Source organism: Passer domesticus, chromosome Z, assembly GCF_036417665.1.
Source record: "Passer domesticus isolate bPasDom1 chromosome Z, bPasDom1.hap1, whole genome shotgun sequence".
Lineage (NCBI taxonomy): Eukaryota > Metazoa > Chordata > Aves > Passeriformes > Passeridae > Passer > Passer domesticus.
This window is the reverse complement of record NC_087512.1, coordinates 68,540,574-68,564,568: the sequence shown is the minus strand read 5'-3', so window position 1 is coordinate 68,564,568 and position 23,995 is coordinate 68,540,574. Positions and strand designations below refer to the sequence as shown.

General features: G+C 36.7%; 1 long non-coding RNA gene across 3 annotated transcripts in view; it reads left to right on the top strand.

The window, feature by feature from the left end:
* Window positions 1-13,731, top strand: part of LOC135289883 (uncharacterized) — a 68,092-nt gene extending 54,361 nt beyond the window's left edge. For all 3 annotated transcript variants that reach the window (XR_010352614.1, XR_010352612.1, XR_010352613.1), the window contains 3 exons: window positions 8,834-9,023; window positions 11,058-11,156; window positions 12,557-13,731. This is a non-coding gene — a long non-coding RNA (uncharacterized LOC135289883). The remainder of the gene's footprint in view (window positions 1-8,833; window positions 9,024-11,057; window positions 11,157-12,556) is intronic.
* The last annotated feature ends 10,264 nt before the right edge of the window (window positions 13,732-23,995 follow it).

Here is a 23,995-nt window from a genome sequence, read left to right as displayed (position 1 = left end):
TTCTTCAGTGCTGCTCTGCAGCCTCTCTTTTCTCAGTCTGTCCAAGGCTGCTTTGTCCCAGGTGCAGAATCTGGCAATAGCCCCCGTTAAAATTCATAAGGCTGGTGATTGTCTATCCCTTTAGTTTTTGTAAGTCTCTCTGCAGGGCCTGTCTTTGAGGGAGACAGAAACTCCTCCTGATTTACTATAATCAGCAAATTTAGGAGAGGATACTTTCACAAGGCTTATGTTCTTGAATCTGTTCCAAAGAATTTGAATCAATTAGGAAATATCCCTGAGTGCCGAGATGGGTTGTCTGCTTGTGTCCTTTTACAGGAACAGATTGTGATAAAGCTAGCTTTGTGGAGAAGTAGTAAAACTTCGTGGGTAAGTAGTAAACAGAGTAATAACATCTCCCCTGAACCTCCTTTTCTTTGGTCTAAACAACCCTAGCTCCCTCAGCCATTCCACATAGGATTTACTTTGTAAAACAATTGTAGGAGAAGATTCTTGAGAATTGGAGTGTATACAGTAAAATATTAAGAAAGTTTGTTGTAAAATTTTCAGTTTGTGAAAAAGAGTTGCATACTCAAAGGATTTTTTGGATCCAATTTCCCAAACATTAACACTGTATTAATGATAATGATCTACCTCTAAAATCATCTGTAGTTAGATAACTCAACATATAAAGTTAATAAATTCGACATATCAGGTTATATTGATATAATATATAGTTATTAATATAGATGGTTTTATATTTCAATGGTAGCTACTACTGCCTTCTGCTTTCTTTTTTGATGCCTTCTCTCCTGGATCAATACAAGGGACACAGTGATGCAATGGTAGTGAAAACTTTGGATTTTGAATGAGCAAGAAGATGAGATTTAAAACCCTGAATGAAATGGAGGCAAGTTGAAAATAAAAGAAAGCAACTGTGGTCAGGAAGAGCAAAATATGCTTAATGTGTCTGCTGTAAATTAAATCCTTTAAGTAAGGATTAAATAAGTACATTATAAAAGTAATCAAATAAGTAAAATTTTACTATGCTCTGAGGCACATAAAATATACATATGAAAAAATGTCTAGGTCTGCTTATGCTTCAGAGATTCACATATTTTAGGATCAGACCAGACAGCTAGAACAAGTAGCTTGAGATTTACAGGCCAAATCTGAAATGCAGTTCTGGTTTCCCAATTTGGTCTATTACTAAAGGAAAACATTGCTGAAATTCAGGTGTGATGGGAACCTGGCTTTTGATGCTGAGGAAATTCAAGTTTATATCTAATACAAAGAGATCAAACCATCATAGTGAGACTTCATAGAAGAGTGTTGTCAAAAAACACTTGAAACAAATATAGAGAGGGCAGTTTCTTTGTGGCCCAGTAACTGGTGAATCTGTTCCATCTTAATCTGTAATGATAGCCCAATTTAAATATGACAAGTAAGCAGAAATGGAAATTAATGAGAAACAAATTCGGAACAGATGGGAGGAAACGGTTTCTCATGCAGAAAATGCTAAGCTTTTGTAATGACAACAGAGGTGGGGTTGTTGTGAAGTTAATGTGAAAGGAAAGAATAACGGACTATGTTAAAACTTCAATGTGCTAAAAATCTGAAATTCCGTTGTATGGCTTTTCCTTAGTCTCTCAGCCCATGCTTTCTTTTAGGTTGCTGCCTTTGCAGCTCTCAAGCCTTCTTTTACAGTGCTGTCCCTTATGTTGAAGAGAGACAGCAGACTGTTCACTAACAAAATGGTGCCAGAGATCTGGCTTCCACTGCCTAACAGTTCTGCTTCTTTTTCAGAGAGAAAAGGAAATTGTGGGAAAGCTGCTAAAAGAACAGTTTTACAGTTAGCTTAGGAGTCTAGAAATACTTTTGAGTTGCATTTGAAATTTATTGACTGAGCCTCAACAGAAGAGAGAGAAGTATGGTCCTGCCCAGTCAGTTTATGAGATCCAGGTTATTTTACCATAGTAAAATATTGAATCGTAGATGAAATAAAAAGTTTTTTGCTATTAGTCTGCCAATTGATTTTAAACAGTGTTTCCTGTTACACTGTGGGAGTTTTCTCAAATACCTGTAACTTAATTTTTACACTTCAGATAAAATGTATGGAAATATAGACTCACAGGAGCTCATTGTGGAGTCAGTTTCTTGTACATCTAAGAAAATTATGAAATCAATTAGGAGCCAGAAGGGAATCTGCAACACTGCAGATAAAGCAAATGGCAAAGCTAACATATGGATTCTTTGCATTTCTAATTTGATTTTTCTACTAACACGTAGTATATAAATTTGTGGAGAAGTAGAATCAGTTGTGATAAATAATGTAATTATATACATGAAAGGTTTATAATGAACAATAAACACAGCTGCTATTTGCAGATTTCCACTTTTAGAAAACTAATATTTTCCAGTATTATTTAGAAAATGCTGCTATGATTCAACACAGAGGTGTTCCTATGAGCAAGACCTAATGTTCTACTGCACTTGTAAATCACTGTTGAAGCAATGAAATAGAGAAAACAAATGAAGAACTTCTTTTGTCACTGAAATATAATCTCTAAGCAGGCAGCTTCAAGTTGATAATTAGATGTTCTAATCAGCATCTGGGGAAAGACAAAAGACAGCTTGGCTTTTTGTTTTTGGGAATGTCCTGTTCAGGACATTCCTGTTCAGGAACTGGAATGCAGCTGCTTCTTTGGGCTCTGTGTCATTAATCTCAGGTGAAAATACAGTGACATTTAAAAAACGTCAGTTTATTGGACACTTTATATTAATTTCCTAAATGCTACCCCTGCTATGTGACCTCACAACTACACACAGACATAAAGCTTTCAATCATTCACTGTTTGGAAGATTATGTTGCACTCACATGCTTATTTTTCAAATGCTTTTAGAATGTGATTTCTTGAGACTCTTTATGGTTATGAAATACCATCTCATTTGCTGGCCAGACTGTGCATATATATGTACATACATATACTTGGGTTAAAATGAGAAACACTTTTCAAGATTCATCATAAAGCAGTTAAAATAAGGAGCACAGTAGAGGAAACTTTTATTCCCCATTGAATTTAAGGCAGTTTTATCCATGAAAGTCCTGATGCTTATGAAATCTTGTGGGTTTTTGGTTTTTTTTCTGTTTATGCAACGGAGATGATGGTGGTGTATTGCTATGCCACCTACATTTGACAAGGCAGTGGTCTGTCTTGTTTAAAATATTCAGGTATTGTCAATGTTCCCTGACTTGGTAAGGACTGTTGCAGATCCCTGATTACTGTGAAAGGTTGTATAACAGTGGTTATGAAGTGGTTACAGAAACCCTTGCAGTCTTCAAAATATTTTTTCTTGGTTGCATTTCAGTTTATGATATGATAAATGAAATTGCATCATGCTTCTGTCAGTTTCATAAAACCATTGTTTTTTGTACCAGTGATGATAATTTTAGGCATATTGCCTGGCTCTGAGGTTGCTGACTGCAAGGTTAAACTGACCCTGGTGCAGGTCAGAATGGGATTAGGTGCTATTATGCTTGAGGTTTGCAGAGAAGATGTGAAAGGCAATGCATTGTGTGGTAGCTCTAATGGTCTGAGGGGATCAAATAAGAAGCAGAGAGACCTTTTCTGCCCAATTTCCTTCTCCTATCTTCCTGAAAGTTCTGGAGATTCTTCCAGGAGTTAATGGAGTTGGAGTTTTGTTGTAGTAATTTTCACAGTAATTTCTTTTAGTTTGGGAAAGACATATGAGATTTTTGAGTCCAACATTTACCTGATCACCATCTTGTCAACTAGACCATAGCACTAAGTCCAGGCATTTCTGGAACGTCTCTCCAAGGATGGTTACTCCACCCCTGCCCTGGATGCCTCTTTAACCACCCTCTTTGTGAAGAGATTTTTATTGATGTCCCTTTATTTCCTGAAAAATCAAGATTTTCTGAACAACTCTTGATGTCCTTTTTTGTCTTATGGAAGACGCCCAGCTCAGTGAAAGTGTTTTATTTAACATAAGATGCTGAATGATTGCCCAGATGTCACTTAGGATAGTCATTCAAGTGCTAGCAATATGAATGAGGTACAGGTAAGACAGAAGTGAATTTATTTGCTTATATGGACCAATTTGTAGTGATAGACTGAAAATCAGTTTCCTCATTACATGCCTGCTTGTGCTTTTTAAGACTGTTTCCCCACAACAGAACAAAAAGTATGTGTTGTATGGGAAAGAAAGGATATGTGGTAACTGCAAGAAGGGTGTGAAACATGACCTTTTCTTTAGGATGACAGAGTCCAGGAGGCAGTTGTGGATATACATATCTACAGATCTTAATGTAATGAAAGAGTAAGGTGGCCAGTCATGTACAGCAAGTCAAGTGTTTACCTACTGGTTATTATATTTAAGTAAATGTATCAGTAAAGTTGTTCGGTTTTTTTTTTAACTCAACCTTCCAAGCAGACTGTTAACTTTAGCTATTAACAAAATTAAGGTATTCAAAAGAAGTAGCAACACCCACTATAAAATTGTTAGTAATGAAGTATTGTTTGTTTGCTGAAGTTCACTGTGTGCATGTTAAATTATCTGTCAGTTTAAAATCAAGACAGATGGTGTCTTGTATTTTCAAGAATTTCTGGATGATAAAGATAAATTGTTGTACATTGAGACCACACTTTATGAAGAAAATAGTGGTTACTTGCCATATATACAGAAAAATGAGAATAAAGAGTTTTTTCCTTGCAAAATATCAACATTTATGAAAACATAAAAACATAATCAATTTTTGAAGACTTAAAAAATCAAGGACAGATTTATAAAGCATTTTGAAGAGAAGTAAGAATATATTTGTATGGAGAGTTGTTTCCCTGAAGAAAGTTCATGTTTTCAGAACACTTTTAACGGCATACCAGGTACTATCTCTGCATATAAGGTCAAATTGTTAATATAAAATCATACATAATCATTCCTGCTCTAGGCTTAAGAATTCAGTTCTAAAAATGCCTATACATTTTGGCATGAATAAAAATCTTTCCTTGTGAAAAAAAGTAATTATATGAATAAAACCTTCAAAAAGATTATATAGGAAAGTATTTTTTGTCTAATTGAAATTCTGTAAAGACTTCCTTTGGGTATATTTAAAGCTTAAGTGATGGGATTATACTTTTTTTAAGGAGCCATGAGGAAGTCTAACTTTACTCTCTCACCTGCAGGAATTTCACCTTTGGTTTTAGCAGCATGAGAATATGCTGCCCCTGAATGCTTTTAAAACTTTGACACTTGATTCTATCACCGAACGATTTTTTTTCTTTTCATTTTGATTTATTGAAGCCTGTGAACCTGTTGCTGTTTAAGAGTCTAGTGGGGTAACCTGCACAAAAAATAAGATAAATGCACTACATAAGCCCTTCAATTTCAGCAGATGAAGCTGACTCCTTGTACTTTTAATAAGTACAGACATATTAATTATATTTAAGTTCCCAGATTCACTGTATTAGTGTTACTTTCAGAGTCTCATTCAGTAGTCAGAGCCTGGGTCTTTATGAAGGGATTTTATGAGTCAACTGTGTTACTCCTTTTTTGACTGACAGCTGGAATTGCCAAAAACATCCTTTATTCCCGCTGTTTATCAGGTGCCATTGCTGCTTTTTGTTTCAATATACTGCGGTTAAATGATGGAAACTTGGGAAATGAAATATTTGTATTCACAGCCAGTATTTTCAGTTGGAAAGGAAGATTCTGCAATGTGCATTTCTGTACATTTTCTGAAAAATAGCTTCATAACCACAAATTAAAGAAGGTTAATATCAAATTGCAGCAAAAATATGTTTCAAGGAAGCAGTGAAATATTTGGTCTGTGCATATTTTTATGATTTTCTAAAGATGTTCTCACATGAATCAACTACCTTTATTTTCAATTTGAAATTGGTTTTCCTTCAGTGTTGCTGCATGAGCAGTTCAAAGGCACTATGTAATGATTCTTAGCAATGGCATTTTGAAGCACATGTTCATAGATCTTCTTCCCATTACTTTATTTAGATATATGTAGAGATATATATATTTATATTATTTTTCAAAGCTAAGTTCCATTTTCCATCTCACAGTAGAGCTCCTCAGATTTGAGGAGCGGCCTGCTTACAGAAATGACCTGTGTCTTGTGTCTCAAGCCTGCAGGGAGTTGGCAGTTCTATTTTCTCAGCCCAGGTCTCATGAGGAGGGGCAGGTAACTGCAGTGGCTGGTGAATTAGCAGCCATGTTCTTGCTTTTCCTTTATCTCCCCTCACGATGTGCACCAGGAGTACAGCACATGGTTGATTTTACCCTCTGTGTGCCATTGCCAGAGCCATCTAAGTTCAAAATGGGGAGATCAGCTCCTAAGGGCAGCAGTAGTTTATGTTGATTGTAATTTAAGATCTTGGTCAGCTAACGTTTCCTTACAAATTGTCTAGCAGTGGCAGGGTAGGAAAAGCTGCATGGGATGTTCCAGAAATTATTTTATGTTACACAAAAGTCTCTAAGGCAATCTGATTCAACGTAGATGATGAAAAAATATCTCTAAGGCAATCTGATTCAACGTAGATGATGAAAAAATAACTGCTAAATATTTTTAATCTCATTTTTTTGTCGGCTGAAAGTTCCTCTTGCCTTGTTGGACTCAGAAAGGGGAGTTTAAGATATTATAGGAGCAAATCATCTCAGATTCATCTTTTGCAGTGTTTTTGTCTGTTTGCTTGGTTGGTTCATTGGGCTGGTTTTTTTTGGGTTTTGGTTTTTTGGTGGTTTTTTTGTTGTTTTTGGTTTTTTTGTTTGGTTGGTTTTTTGGTTATTGTTTTTGCTGGTTTTAGTTTGTTCATTTGTTTTTTCTTTTGTTGGATGTGGGTTTTTGGGGGTTTTTTTGTTTGTTTGTTTACTTTTTTTCTGGAAAAATGTATCTAAAAATATTACAAGGAAGACTGAAGTTGTAGGATGTGTTGTTTATTCTGAGCCTTATCCATAACATGCTTGTCTGTGACCATGGGAGACTCAACTCAGGTAGTCTAGCACTTTTTCTGACCCTATATATGAGAGAAACATTTAGTTTTACTAATATAAAATTTATTTGGAACCACCAGGATCTTAATGGATACTTGTGGAACAGATTGAACAGGAAGAGTGTCAGCATTATTTTTTGTTGTTAATTCTATTCTAATCACATCTATTGTGTGATTCAGTGGTACAAGTCCAGTATGGAGCAAGTTTACATTTATGCCAGCACTTGCAAAAGGAGCCATTCCTTGGTCTTTTGGCCAACACAGATAAAAAGAGACTAAAGCATTTGGCATTCTGGTTCTGGCAGTCTTGCCTGCTCTCTGTATCTTATTAAAAATTGTTACATTAATTTTCCTGGGCTGCTTTCTTTGGAATTACAAGGCAGGGGCGATCATTATTGTTTAAAGGACCTGGTCTCTGCATGGAAAGAACTGGTTTTGGTTAGCTGTGCTAAACTCACTGGACTGGAAAAAAATGTTTTCATTATTTGGGAAATGCTGACATTTCATCTCCTGTTCAAGTTGTTATGGAAACTCTGAATATCAGATAGCTTTAGAGAATTAAAAGGAAGTATTTCAAATAAATAATGACTGAATGTATAGTTCTGAATTAATTTAGAACAAACTAGGCTATTTCAGAACAGTATATATTTGAAACAGTTATGTGAAGTTGAAAGTTTCACTTCCAAAAAATCCAAAACCAACTTTTATGTTTTTGGTTTGGCTCTCTGGAGATGGAGTGAAAAATCAACAATTCTGTTGAAATTGCCAACAATAGCACTGTTTTAGACAATGTGACTTTTTGGAGAGAAAATTCTTGGAGTGTTAAATTTCACCCAGCTTTTAATGCTGAAAATCCTTGGTACAGACTGCCATGTTGTACTGAGCAGATTTTTTACAGAGGTTCTGCCCTCTGTGGCCCTCTTGGTGACACAGGGGAGTAATAATTTGTCATTAAAAGGATAATGAGGGATTCCTTTGGTAAAGGAGACCTTATTTATATATAACAATATATAAATATAACAAGAATAACAACTTAGAATTGTTTCTCTAACTTGGAGAATAATCATGCAGTTGTTATTCACATTCTCCAGCAAGAGCAGCTTCTACTCAGCAATGGAAAGATGGCAATATTACAGTATTAAGAAGTAAAAATTGTTAGAATAAGATATAAGATATTGTTTTATTTTTTGGAAGTTAAGGTCCATACCCAATGCTTCATGAGTTCATGAACCCAAGTTTACTTAAACCATTTAATATAGAACCTGAAGAAAGTTAACTGCTCTAAGACAATGCTCCATCTGAGTTGGCTGATAGATTTTGTTGAGGATATACCCTAGGCAGAGAGCAGCAATAGCTCATCTTTCCTGATTCCAGCATCTTGGCAGTGTGTGGTACTATGCTGCACAGGCATACAGGTTTATAACTAATCCAAATATCTTTTCACAGTAATTCATTGCACAATGTAGACATATTCCTAAATATGAAGGAAAATATGACATATTCCTAAAAATGGCAGAGTGATTTAGGCTAGTTTATTTAGAAGAGATGTGGATTTTGATTAATTATATTTTTGCATTCTTTTTACTTCAGTCCCCTCTGAAATGCCAAAAAAAAAAAGTATTATGCTTTCATCATCTGAGAAATTATCAAAAATAGCAGGTATATTCTGATTTTTTTTCAGAGAATAATGGAAGAAAAGTTTGGTCTTAGTGAGCGATGACTTTGCTGATGGTAGTCTGATTCTACATCTCTGTTCTTGGGACAGAAAGAAAGAATTTTGGAGTCAACTTTTGCATTAGAATGAGCAATAAGATACTGTGCTGGTCTCTGAACAGGTTCATGCATTCTCAGCTGTGAAGAGGTGTCCAATGTTGCAAGTGAAATTTTTGTGTAGTTCATCTCACCCCAAAGGGGGCTCCCATATTGTCCTGGTGAAAGAAACCCTAGGCTGCATTTGTGGGATTATGACCACCTCTCCCTTGACTACAGAGGGAAGATAGACAGCTCAGTGTGGACACGTACATGGTAAGCACCTGAAATTAAGTGAAATTAATTTCACTTCTTTTGGGCTCTTATCTTCCATTTCCCTTTTCTGTGTCCTCTATTTGTTCACTTCCCTTCTCCTATGTGTGATGTTTTTCATTTGATGTTTCTTTGTTGCATATTGCTTCCTTGGAAGCTCTTGAAGCTCTTCCTTTCTTCAGAAAATCCCATACTTCTCACGTATTGACATTGTTTTCATGAGTGTTTCTGTGCCAAATACCACTGTAATGAGAATGAAATACCCTTGGCCTCTGGCCAATGTCTTACTCCAGTACAGAAAAATAGTTTCTTCTTTTGAGATGCATCAGACCTTTCTGACACACCAGAGCAAGTTCCCCAACTATGCTCTACCATTTGTGCAAAAAGATAGTTCTAAGAAAATTACTATTTCCTTAATTGTGAGTGGGTTTTATACCTCTGCAACTCAGGAGTGTTTTATAAGAGTGTGCAGAGAGAACTGTGGGTGAGGACAAAGTCCCTTTCCTAATATATTAAATGTAAACATGCAGAAGGGATTGCAGAGCTGGAGTGTGGAATGTTGACATTAGGGCTTTTCAGCTACTTGTGCCAAAGCTTTCCTTCCACTGAGTTTCCATTTCCCTTGCCAGGTGTGAAAAGAAAGCTGCAGCTAGAAATCTGCTGTGATTTTAGTCAGTCTTGCAAGCTCAGTACAGAGCTCATGTCCTTCTCCTAGCAGCCACTGTTCCATGTTCCTGAGACTACTGCAACCTCTTGGAGCAGGGGGATGAGGGCAAGAGAAAACTGGAGGCTCTGAAGGGGCAAAGCATAAGCCCCTCTAGTTTAATACTACTGGCAAAAAGTGGGACTGCCCTGCACTTTCTCAGGGGATGCCCTCGTGTTAGCAAAGTGTTGTTTCTTTGATATCACAACCTGGTGTGATCCACGTATGTTACAAGTACTTTGGGAGACTGTGGGGATCCCTGGAGTGGATACACTTTGCAGGGCACAGTTAGTCAGGGATGTGGTGAGAATTCCTGCATGCCTGTCATTTGTAGAACTTGCAATGCCATCAGTGCACCCTGTCTTCTCTTCTCCCTGAGTTGTTTCATGTAAGGTGGGCGGGGGGCTTTGCATGGGAGAGATCTGCTGCCTGAAGTTTAATTTCCTTCTTTTTCCTCCCCTTCCTTTGATGCTGCTTGCTTTGCTGGAGACAGACTTTAAACATATTCTGTGTTATGATATTAAAGAACTTCTGCTACAGTCATCACTGTTATTTCAGTAAACACTTTCCATGGGAACGGACACTGTAGCAGAACATTAATGACACATGGCCCACATTCAGGTACTCTAATACAATGACGAATATGTATTTTACTTCGTTTTGACCCTGATGGATATTTACCTGGAGCTGATCTGCTGAGGTGAAACTAAATAGCGAGTAAATTCTCCCATGTGCTGGTCTGAGATTAAATGAGCAACATGTTTTGTTGTTGTGTATTGGTATTGGGACATTCTGGTAGTACTGAACAATTTTTTTTAACTCATGCTGGGAAGTGGTGTGGTTAAGATCATCAGCTTCATTCTTCAGCCTCAGACCAACAAAGCAGTACATTTGGTAGGATTAGTTTCCTCTTAAAGGCATCTGATGCCCCAAATGAAGCTGAAACTTTTGCCTTGGTAATTCCTTCTTTTATACTTTACCAATATACAACCTCATATCTTCTAATATAGCAAAAAGAATTATGAGATAGAATGAACCATCTCTGTTTATCTGTAGGATTTTATGAAAACTTCTCTGGCTACAAGAACTGTAGGATTAGACAGGAGGAATCCCCCAAAGAGGCTGTCATACAGAGCTTAGCCCCTGACTTTACTACTTGGAGAGAGGAGAGAATCCTGTCAAGGAACTATGCTCACCACACAGGGTGGGGAAAATCCACCGTCTTAGTCCAGCAGCAATGACAGCATCTCCTAAATACTACCAAGGAGACTTCACAAGCTAAAAATATCTCTCTGTGTTTCCTCACATCTTAAAATATTTGCTTTCCTACACAGGAAATCTCTAAACAGTAATGCAAGAAAACGTCACATGGAGGGGTTCAGACTTTGGTAAGAAATCCCACAGCCTGCTTGGAACTGTAATGCTTGCTGAAGGTAATTTTGTTGGGGCTCAGTAGACCATAGGAGACCCAAACTTGATGCTTTGTAGTCTCTTAAAATGCATCTTTGCCCTCACCCTTCCTGGAAAATAGATCAGCTTACTTTAAAGCACATAAACCCATATTCTGAGTTAGGTTCAATGTTGCAGGTTTTACTGCAGTAATTAAAAAATTATACGATCTAAAAATTCACTATCATGACAAGCAGGAAGACTGTCATGCTGTTTTCTATGAACTCGTTTCGTTAAACAAAACAAGGTCTGAAAGTGTTTTGTTCTTTTCAGAGGGATATTTATGGAATATCCATTAATCAGAACTTTGCTGCATATCAATAGTGTGGTTTTTTGCAAGGTTTTAGGTGTCTGTTGGTTGTCTCACTCTACAGCAAAGTTTGACAACATTAAGAGAACAGATATGAAAAAAACGTGAACTTCATGGAGTCAACTTTCTGTTCATATAAGGGAAAATAAAGTGATTAACCATTCTAGTACATCTAAGGGGCCCTAGAAATACAAAAAATGCATAGCACAGGTATCAGAAATATGAGTCTTCCTAGCCGGGATATGATTTGTACATGGATTTGTAACATTTCCATAACAGCCAAGAGGTGCAGTTTAGAAAGTATTTCATGATAGTTTAACAAGAAGGAAACAGCTTCCCTGACACTGAAGTGTGTGCCAAAATCTCTAAGGACAGGATATGCACTTCATCTCACCCAAGGCTGCTGGTGCTGCGCTTGGTACCCTTTGCTGGCTTGCTTCCTGCCGCACCTGGGAGTGGAGACCCCACATCAGCCCCATCCCTGTCATACCAGTATTGCAAGTGCTCTTAGTTGGTTGCTGCAACCAGCTAACTTAGAAGCTGCAAGTTGGATTTTCCCATAAGTTGGGAAGTCAATTCACTGAACAACTGGGTAATTTTCTCTCTTGGACATAGCTACTATGAAGAAAAGAATTAGGATATAGAAACAATCTACTGAAAATCTCTAATTTCTTATAAGACTTTAGACCCTGATAAAGCAAAGAAGGAAAATTTGGAAAATTCTCAAAGTACCAATGGGAATACACAGAGTCTGTCAACCAAACGAATGTAAGTGGTTTGTCGGAGATGCAGTGAGTGGGAGAGAAGCTAAACAGGAATTATTGATGATTGTGTTCTCCAAAAAATTGTAAAACCGATTTTCTGCAACTGCGTAATAAAAGTAATTGTCAACTTATTTTTTAAGGTAGTGATGCCCATTTTGTTTGCAAAATAATACTCAGCAAGATATAAATAATGACACTTTAAAGTGATGTTGGAAAGAATGTATTACTTTTATAAAAGTTAGGAGATATTGTTATTAAGGATTTGATTATGTGGTTCAAAATTTTCAACAGAATGTTTCTTTCTTTGCAGAAGAAAGGCTTCTCCAAGGCTTAATTAAGATTCTTTTGCAAACAAAGCTGCTGTCTGTCAAACTGCTGTCTCATTCATTGAACAGTCTGGAAGATGTGTAGTTGACAAAGCAGGGAATAGCAGGAAGACAAAGGATGACCTAGCAGTAATGACAACTCCATGATGGCCTGGAGGATCTCTGCATTGCAGTGAAAATGGTTAACACTTGGCAAGGCTTTAGGAAATTGAAGAAAGGGAAATGCCAGAGTGCTTAAATAACAATTGTGTTAACAACCCCATCATTAGAGCAGTCAGATTTTTTCTGTTCCTGTTTTTCTGGAACCATATGTTCCTCTACATAAATAGAGTAAAGCTTCACTCATTAGAAACCTTCTACCATTTTCCATTTGCTGTGAGCTAGATTTGCTTGTGATTACCTAAATAAATTACTAAATCAAATTTCCTGTATTTTTGATTTTCTTATCTGAACTATCTCAGACTCCTTGAGCTTCATAACCAGTCTTCAGGGTCAGAAAGTTTTCTTACATACTTTTGAAACAGTAGTACTTTAAGACTGTTCTTCTCTAATGATCTTGGGGTTTCTAAGTTCTTATCCGCAGGAGCTCACACATTTTAAAAATTGTTTACTTTCAATAGTTTTAAGTGGATATCTGACAAAATTCACATTCTTTAACTCCCATACCAGCTAGAATGAAATACTAAAATAAACCAGGCATTTTTAGAGTAAAGAGCATGCCATGGTTTTCATGCTGTGATTCAAGGGAAGAGTTAACAGTTCCTGGGTATTACCAAAGCAGGATAAATACTTACAGTTGTCCTTAGAGCTGACTTTTGGATAATTTCTGTAAGATGGTGAGAGAAAGCTGCTGACTTTACTTTTCTTGAAGAATTTCAGACTGGAGAACTTGGAAGGGTTATGCCAGTATCCCTGTTTGAGGATATCTCTCCTGATGTCCAATGCCTGATGCAGTGACCTCAAGGAGAAATGTGAAATGTTTCTTCCTTTTTTTTTAATTAATTCTTCTTGAATAAAAAAACTCCTGTTGAACAAATCTCCTCAATAAGATGAATCCTTTTCTTCTGTACAAATGGAAGCACTGCAAAACTGCTAACAAGGTGTTTTAATGGTAGACTTAAGCAGGCTCTTTTGTGTGGGCTGTTTCTACATTTTTTTAATAATAACAACACTAATTTTCTATTCTGTCCCCTTCTGTGTCTGTTAATCAAAGAAATGCAGACCATTTTTCATCACCTTGGCTTTGCTTGAATTTTTTTGCATAGTAATCCCAGACCAACTATTCAGTGGCTCTTCCAGATGGACATTCAGCTATCTTATATGGGTTTAGTTTATACATTAAGTAGTTTCCTTCATGATCATTCAGCTGTGAAGAACATAGGATTGGGACAGATAATCTTTGCTTATGTTTTCCTTTGCAGGTTGCTTTGCTGCAAGCCGAGGTCCTCTAAATAGTCCTGCTACATGAATCTGTGTGGTTTATTCAGATAAAGATGCCTTACAGGTTTGTTTTTTTACTATGAAGACTGAAATCTCCCTGAGGGAAGGTTTCCTATTGCACTGCAGTCCTTCACTGGAGCTAGGTCCTTGTTCAGCCAACAAATCACAAGGATACTGCCTCTTCCCAGAACGTACTTCCCAGGACTTTTGGAGTGTCTGGTCCATACTGGCTAGATAGGGGCAGCTCAGAGTACCTCAGAGGACTCCCAGTCAGCATGAGGTAGTGCCCTGGTGAGTCCTTGCATCTGTTCTGTGGGACTGTCCTTCAGCAGGACACCCATGTAGAGTCTAAATGCTCAAGGCTTTCTGCTCTAAAAGTAAATTTCAAGTCTCTGGATCAAGTACCTGTAGGAGGGTGGATAGTAGGAGACTAGAGATAGTGCGGAAGGAAATCTCATTCCTGAGGAGTTGCAGCTGTACTAATTACCAAAGAGTAGGAATAGGCCTGCCCTTAATAAGGCACAACTATGTCCAAAGGATGGGTGTTGTAAAAGAGTGGGTTAGCTGATTGAGAGGAGAGCTGGGGTTTTTTGGCTGTTGTGTGAGGAGCAGTAAGGGTCATGCAAGGGACAGTCAGGGTCAGTATGTGCTGTGGGGGACAGTGAGGGTCAGCATGTGCCACGAGGGACAGTGAGGGTCAGCATGTGCCACAAGGGACAATGAGGGTTTACTTTGTGCTGTGAGGGTCAGTCAGGGTCAGTATGTCCTGTGAGGGTCAGTATGTGCTGCAAGGGACAGTCACGGTCAGCATGTGCTGTGAGGCATAGTGAGGGTCAGTATGTCCTGTGAGGGACAGTGAGGGTTAGGCAGTTGTACAAGGGACAGGAAGGAGTCAGCTGGCCGTGCAGAAGGAAGAGAAAAAGAGTCAGTATTGTGAGAAGCTGCCCATGGGAACTCACAGAGAAAAGGTGTGAAAGTTCTACAGTAAGATGATAAACTGACAGTGACAGTCAGATTGGTGCCAAACAACAAGACCAATAATTGGTGGCCTATATGGGGATGAATCCTGACAAGTGCCTGTCTTGTCTAACAATTTTAATAATTTTGTCTGGAGAGAATAATATTAAGAGAGTTTTAAAAATGTGAACACAGAAAAAAAGGAGTATAAAAATGCTAAAAATTGAGGGATTTTAAAATTGAACAAAATAACAAGAAGATGCAGAAGAAACCAACTTTTGTTTGTCTTAGAGAATCAGCATCCTGGGAGATGAAATCCTTCATAATGATACACTGCTTAGCATGATCTTCAAAACAGTAGTTTCACAGAGGCTTGTCATATTTCAAAAAATTACTTTAAGGAACATTTAATGACTTATAAAAGGTTTTGAAGAAAAATGGGAAGTATCTTTGAAACTTTATGACTGTAGTAACTGGAAAATTTTATTCAAATAAAAAGACTGCCAAAATGACTAAATACTTTTTTTTAAATTAAGGTCAAGAATCATGTTAATTTCACCCAGTTTAACAAAAATATGATGCAGCACATAAACACAAAAAAATAATTAATTTTGTCTTTCCAATGGAGTTATTTATCAGTCAAGGTACTGAATCTGATCAATGTTTTTGTGTTTAATTGTTCCTCAAACTTTCCATATGGAAGAAATACCTGTATATTTGCTACATCTGCAGGAGAAAAAATACAGCTAATGTCATACTCATGAACTTCCTGTAGATCACCATTTGATTGTGAATTACTTGCCCTATGGCAACAATTTAACTTGAAAACCAAAATCTAGGTGAGAAATCCTAGAAGAGTGAGGGCTAGGGGTGTGAATTAAAGTTCCCCCAGTCTAATTCTGGAAGTACTGTTACCTCACTATCACACCACATCTGTGTGAAGTAGAATTAAATACAGAGGACTCAGCTGCTGACAGTTGTTCTTTTCCTTTGATTATACAGGAGGCCAGCAGTAAATGGCTGAGTTGTGGATGACTAGTTCATAGGTACCTGAATTTAGCTGAGCTTAGATCCATCCCATCCTAAAATTTGAGAGTGCTGCGCTCATTTGCATGGCACATATATATCATATGGGTACATGTACATGATACATATATACATATAATACTTATGATTTTGTGCATTCATGTACCCGGTATGTATTATATAGATAGAATATGATTAGAGTAATTATTAATTCTAGATATTACATACATGTAGATTTATATGCTATTTCCTATGCTATTAAAGAAGTATGATTAAAATGTGTTATCATTTACAACAAGAACTGTCATGTATCATGTATAGCCTGTCCGAAATTTAAATATTTATTTTCTATTATACTCTTCCCCCTTTCAGCGATGAAGAAGTTTACAGGGTCATCTTACTGATATGTAACCTCTCATCCTGTCTTCACACTGAACCATAACTTACCTGTGAGAAGGCATTTTTGTTTGTGACAGTGGCAGCAACCTATACCACTATTTTGTATTTGAATGGCCACCTTTTTGTGGGAAAGACCATACTAATATGATGAGTTTCTTTGTGAGTGCCAGGGAACTCTGGTTATCTTTCTTGATTTACAGTAGCCCAAATGTGAAGCCCTTTCATTTCTAGTGCTGTTAAGGTAGAATTGAGTATGGATTCCTGCAATGAAAAGTAACTTAAATTTGAAGAGAAATTCTTATAAAGTAGATCAGTAAGATCAGTAGTTGAATGGCTGAGTGAGGGTGGAAAATTTGGATTGTATTTTTCTGAACAGTTGCTTTCTTTTTTTTCTTGTAGTGCTTGCAGGAAAATTATGTGTTCTTTTCAGTAAATAATAGGGTGCCATTAGTCCTAAATATGACTCTTTTTTTACTGGAACATAATTAAACAACAGTTTATCAAAGGAGTGCTCATGGCAAAGATGTACTCTGGGGCCTCTGGTGCCTTTCCATAATTTTTTTTTTTTTTTTTTAAGAATGCTGCCCTGCCATTGAACTCTGCCTGGCAGGAGTGGCTCTGGTATGGGTAGCACAGCTTTCTATTTATTATTAGTATTATTGCTATAGCTCTTGGGCAGAAAAGAATGATTCTGTGGGGGAAAAAAGAGGCAGAAGAGCAAACTCATTAGTCATTATCACTCAGGATGTGTCAAACAAGTTTTCTTTTGTATTGATTAAATTTTCAATTTTGTCTACCTGGGCACAAAGTAAATTAATTCCACAGAAGGACTATTGATTTGACATACAGTTGGAAAGAACAAAACTTAAAGGGTTTCTTTCATTTTCTTGATTGTTTTTTCCCCCTAAGTTTTTGTTTGGCATTGTGTATAGGCAAAGCTATCTTACTGAGAATGAAGTTTCTTCGTGGAAAATGTGTTTCTTTCACTGCATTTAAACCTGCTGAGCTGATATTTTAAGGGGTTATATATACAAATGCTTTTTGGGCATATTCAGTTAAACCCTGTAGACCTGAGTTAAGGATTTGAGATAAAGTCTTTGGATCTGAAAATACAGGGCTTGTTGAGAGAACACATGTTAATACCTTGTGCACTTTGTAATGGGTGATAAAAGACATGACATGGTAAGCCCGACACAAGTCTCACAAGTCCTTCTGTTTCTGAAACAGGTTCTTTCTCCTCCATCTAAGGTTTTATTAGCTGGAGCAAACACCATTGTGGAACACATTAATAGAGCAGTGTTTTGGGGTTGGGAGGAGTTGTTCAGCACCTCTCTACAAAAGTGTGGTGACTTACCCAATTCTAGTGTTTTTTTCAACTGGTCTCTCTTTTTTCTACTGTATGAAAATATATATATTTTAATCTCACAAGAATTATCAATTGCACCCAGGTGTGCCAACACAGTCAGTTACTTGCAAATTATGGAGTTTGCTTAATTAAGCGATTATAAAGATTTTAATGTGAGTAATTTTCTAATTCGATGTTGCTGTTGTAAGGAAGTGATCTTAACAGTAGTAAATATTCTTGAACATGAGTATATAGATATGCAAAAACCCAAGACAGTTCAAAAATACTTTCCAATTTACCATTTATTTAGTGTTTTGTTTTACAGAGGGTTGCAGAAAGTTTACTTGCACAAACCCAAATGCTTAGAACATATCGTGCACTAAAAAACCAGAAAGATTGATGTTTTTAAAATGCTTTCTTGGGAAGGAAAACATTTTTCCCAGCTGATTTCTTTGTCATTGTTGAATATGTGATCCTAAATCTGGTAATTTTTGTCTGTTTGTTTTTTAGGGTTTTGTTTGTTTGTTTGCTTTGGGGTTTTTTTGCCATTGAAAAAATTAATTTCACTGAGCAATCTGTCAATTTTCCAGTTTTAATAAGAAGCTAATATTTATAGACAATGTTGGACTCTTACCATTTCCCCTTTTGCTCCACTGTCATAAGAGATGGCTGCTAACTTTACAAATCCTTAAATTTGATTACACTCACAGTACCATATGCAAGTAGAAAGAAAGACTTCTATGTACTCATGGGCTTTTTTACATGTGTCTTGATCTTCTCATGTCTAATGAACAAGGACACTTGAAACATGTATTTTGGAGGAGAACAAACTGCTCTGTTAGCCAGCATGCTGCTCCCTTGGTGTTGGGGAATAAATGCCTCCATCAATGAAATACTAACTGTGAGAACAAATATGTTCTACCATTTTGGGGTGGGATGGAAGGGAAGTCAATTTCTAAAGTCACTTTGTGCTGTACACTCCTAATCACCTTGTAAAGGCAGTTCTTTATGACTGCTTCCAAAGTGCTGCATGTGCCAGCAGTGCACACCAGTGGTTGTCCAAATGGGTTATACAGCAAGGACACAAGCCCCCTTTTCTTTCACTGCTGTAAACTGAAATGAAATAGAGACTGACTCTTCTTTCACAAACTTGAAACCCTTCTGAACAGTGTTGCAAAGGCTGTAGAATTTGCCACAGTCAGGCAAGTGAGTAGTATTTATAGATCTTTCTAAGTTTTCTACAAATATTTCTAAGGCAATGAGTGTTTTCTCATTCTTACCACACTAAATGCAACAATATTTTCCCATAGTAGCAGTTACAATCCATTTCTTATTCCTATCTGTCACAATTTAAGCCCAGCTTGCAACAAAATACCACAGAGCTGCTTGCTCACTTCCTCACCTTCGGGATCAGGGAGAGAATTGGAAAAGTACAAGAAAATAAAATAACTTTTGGGTTGAGGTAAAGACAATTCAATAGGGAAAGCAAAAGCCATGCACAGAAGCAAAGCAAAGCAAGGAATTAATTCACTCTTTCCCGTGGGCAGGCAGGTGTTCAGCCATCTCTGGGAGAGCAGGACCCCATCATGAGTAATGGTGACTGGGGAAGAAAAACACCATCATTTTGAATATCACCCCATGCCTTTTTTTCCCCATCTTTATGTGCTTAGAGTGATATGATACAGTTTGGAGTAGCCCTTTGGTCAATTGCAGTCACCAGTCCCAGCTGTGTCTCTTCTCAACTTTTTGGGTACCTTAACTTCCCTACCAGCTGGGCAATTCTGTAAGCAGACAAGACCTTGTCTCTGAGTCAGCACTACTCAGCATTAGCAAAAATATCTCAATGTTATCAACAACATTTTCAGGACAAATACTAACCATAGCCTCATACTAGGTACTGTGAATAAAATTCATTCTATGCTTGCCAAAACCAGCACACCTTTTTATAAATTAGAAATAATTGTCTTGCATTTTTGTCTTACTTTCACTGAAAATTACCAGAATTCTAAAATGTTGTGAAAATAATCAATACAATCTCTCCTTAATACTATTTTTCTATTATGTTAGGTTGTTTTTCCATGTAATATTTGCCAGGTTAAAATAGGCTAAGACTTCTTGGGGTTTTTTAAAACCTCTCATCACTTCTTTGCTTACCAGCTTTGTTGAAGAATTATCAGTTAGCTAGTAAGCTGTCTTTTTAAACATCATTCCTTACTCAGTTGCTCTGAAATGTGTCTCAAGTCCCTGCTCTTACTTATTTGATATATACCTGAAATAACACAATCTGATTCTTAACTGAAATATGTGCTGATGTAATTGCTATTTATACCAATAGACAAGTATGGGAATTTAGGAAAAAATTCCTCTGTTTGCCTTTTAATTATCAATATTTAAAGGTGCCGCCATATCTACATTTGGGTATAGATCCATTGATTGGGTCTATATGTATGTGCATCTGTATATAGAAAGTATCCTATAGCATAACCAATACCCAAAGCTGTGATTTTGCATGGGTACAGAAAGGTCATCTGAGAGTACTTCAAACAAAAACCCTTTCACCTTGTTTTGTGGAAGGAAAGTAAAAGTGGTTGGCAAGCATCAGAGTTTCTTTATGACCTTCCTCTTGGGGATGGTAGAAATATAGGCATTACTTAATGTTTGTTGTTATATTTCCAGTGTTGTCAGAAAGTAATAACAGGTATGTACTAAAATGGGTTTGAATGGTATGCACAGCAAGCAAGTTAAAGTCTTTCACTCTCTGGATATAAGAACTCACCATTTTTTTTTCCAAATGGAAAACTTACCAGCATAGTCTTCTGCTAATTGATTGCAGCTCCATCAAAAGAGTTTTAGTTATCAAAAGATCTCTGTGAGAGGAAAACTGAAACTGCTGCCAGGTCTGCATTTTTTTTCTGACTTAGAAACCACAATGTCAAGACTGCATTAAAAGAGAGTAGTGGCAAGAAAGAAAGTGTCAGCAACTAGAGCACTGTATAAAGTGCAAAACATCTGATTGCTCAACTTGTCTTTGTAAATGATTAGAGACTTCCTTTGAAAGTTTGAAAGTTTATTTTTTGTTCATAATCTTGCAGAGCAAGTAAGAATAGTACTGAGTTGCAGTACCAACAAGATAATCATGGTTCCCCATGTTGCTGAAGACAAAAGCAGCCAGTGACAGGATCTGGATTTTTGTTGACCATGAATTAGCTGACTGGAACAAAAAACTCTTCTATGTTCTATCAGTCATCTCAGATTATTTATATTCTGCTTCAGTTCATGGGTTTTTTTGAAATTTACAGAAGTTATGATTTGCATCTTTGTCTTCTTGTACTGACATACTGACATACTGAAATTTTGATCTTAGGTATCTGAAATGAAAATGGGGAACCTAGTAATTAGAGCAAAGGCTCTGGAGGATTGAAACTCCTTTCTGTTTCCTTCTGCCCAAAAAAAAAATTGTTTCTATCAATATGTTAGTATGGATGCTTTCAACTGAAAATTTGGGACTGAAATTACAGAAAAAAAAAAAAACTCCACTTAACAGAAGCAACCATGGTCAATAATTACAAAGGACCACAGAAGGTTGTTTGCTAAATACTATGTGCAGCTTCTCTGCTCAGGTGAGAAAGCATAGTATCCGGCAGAGATGAGAGCAATGTCCTTGTGTGCTTTTTTGTTCCTCTCAGAGCAGTCCTAGGAAAAGTTAAATTCTATTCATTTTTTAAAGCAGCATTAAGGGTAGCCTGTCCCACTTCCTAACATCTCTCTTTCCGTGTTACAGTCACAGAGGGCAGCATGCACAGCTCTGCTGCTTCAGGTAGATAAGGATTTCTGTGCTGTTGTGCTCCTCTGCCTGCACTTTACCCTCATGAAGATCTGCTAGGCTTTAAGGGTACAATGAGACTGTACAGATAGCTGTAAAGAATTTAGAATTCTTTCCAAAAAAAAAAAGAAAAAAACAAAACAAACCAAAACAAAACAAATCAAACAAACAAACAAACAAAAAAAAACCCACCAAACAATCTATTCAAACTGGAGCTGTTCAGAAAACATGGGAATGGCAAATATGTTTAAGTGGCTGGGATTTGCTAAGGTGGTGACAGATGGCTGCCAGACTGTGATCCCTAGGTAAAATGGAGTTCTTGGAAAATAAGAGTTAGGCCTAAGATGCTCCAGTGTACATAAGTACCTAACATGTACATGGGATTGTCTGATAGCCATGTGTGCTAGAAAGTAGTGTACTGTTTGTGCATGACTACATTTCCTCCAAGTCTAAGGTTTCATACCTTGCAATTTGCTCTGTGTATAGTTTTCGAAACACCTCTCTCCGTAACACAGCTTTGTGAAGCCCAGAGGCTTTGCTGTGTGAAAAAGGAGTCTTCTCAAGATATTGTTCAAGACAAATGGTGGTGATGTCTAATGAGTATTCTGCTGGTTTTTCTCAAAAATCAGACTGAGGAAGGATAGAGCAAAACAATCTGCTTCTGGTCCTGCATATCTTCAGAATCCCTTTGTGACATAGGTGGCATTCATGCCCTTGCCATTCATTAAATCATGGGCAAAATGAAATAAAATATGAGTCTGAAACTTATGTATTAATTTTCTTCATAGTTTCTTCAGTTAGAACAGAAACTGCACTGTGATTTTTGAAATGTGCAGAACTCCAAACCCTAACAATGTTTGCCACTGCTGAATCAGTCTTTGAACAAAAATGTAAGTTTTTCACTTAATGTTTTTCACTTTCATATAGTTCCTGTTCTAATACACTGAAATTCAAATTTTTCATCAACAGGATATTTGCAACAGATGCCATTTTTTGTTTAACAACATCTTCTATTTTTCTTGGAAAACTGGGAAATTTTTTTTCTTTTGTTTAGCAATGGTAATACCTGTCTGTGTTGTTTTGCTTTGTACCATTTATGCTGAGCTTCTGGTAGAATTTTGATGTTTTCAGGTAGTGAGGCTATGATGGAGTTTTTTAAACACCTACTATTGCTCTCAAAACCTTTATGGTAATCTTTAATGCAACTATGTCTACAATACTGCTGTAAAGATATTCTGGGAAAAAATAAGCCTATATTTACTAGATCTGTAAAAGTCCCTTTATGCACATCAGAGGAGGCAGTTAGGTGCACAGACTGACTTTTGGGTTGCTGCTGTAAATGCAGATCCAAACATGTCTTGGTTACTAATAAAATGCTGTGATTGAATCTGCTCTGGCTTTCATAGCTAGGTGGAAATTAATTAGAAGCATGAGTGTCAATCAAATTGACTTTTCTCTTTTCACCCTGTACTTGTAGAGTTCAGCTTGATGTAAAATATAAAAATTCTTTTAATGCAGTATTTGTTCAAAGCTTTTGTACAAAGCAGTCATCCTTAGGCATTCAGCAAATTTGTACAGTTCCCAGTATCAGCCTTTTTATCTCTTTGCATTAGAGGGTGAGAATAGAATGAAACTACACAGGACAAATGAGAACAATTTGAATGTCTGTGACACATTTAATGTCTGAAAAATTTCTCACAGTTAATCCTCTGTAAAGGTAGGTCACTGCTTTTAGGAGCTTTGAGTCACTTTTATTCATTCTATCTTTTCCTTTAGGGTGGATGATCTTTTGCTACAGTTAATTCCCTGAAAACCTTTAACAAAGAACTGCCTAAGAAACAGTTTTTCTCAATGATTTGTTTGTTCTCTTTCCTTTGTCTTATGAAGAAAATCAAATAAGACTTGAAAGTCAAACACAAGATGGATGTTTGGGAATAAAATAGTTCTTTGGTTTCTTTGTGGAGTCTGGATTAAATCCTGACTCCTTGTAAATCAAGGGAATTTTACTGTTGACCTAACACTGAATTACAAACAAAATTCATGCAGCATATTGTGCAAAATATGGAGGTTAACTGCAGTGCCTTGGTCAAGACATTTGATGATTTTGTTTTATTAATTCAGTTTCAAAAGCCTGAAATACTTGATTTAATTTTTTTTTTAGTGAATGCATCATATTTAATTGATGTCATATATAAAATAAAACCCCCTTTTTCTATAGCCTGCATGAAATACTTTCCATAAATATCCACATAAGGTGAATTGTATACTTTTTTAATTAAAAACTTTTATGTTATTAGAGATCCCTGTATGAGAAAACCCTAAATACAGGAACTATAAGTTCAGTCTGCATTTTAAACAACCAATATTTGTGCTTGTACTGAATGGGTTGGCAAAGAACAGGAATTTAATCCACACAATCATCTCAATATGCAA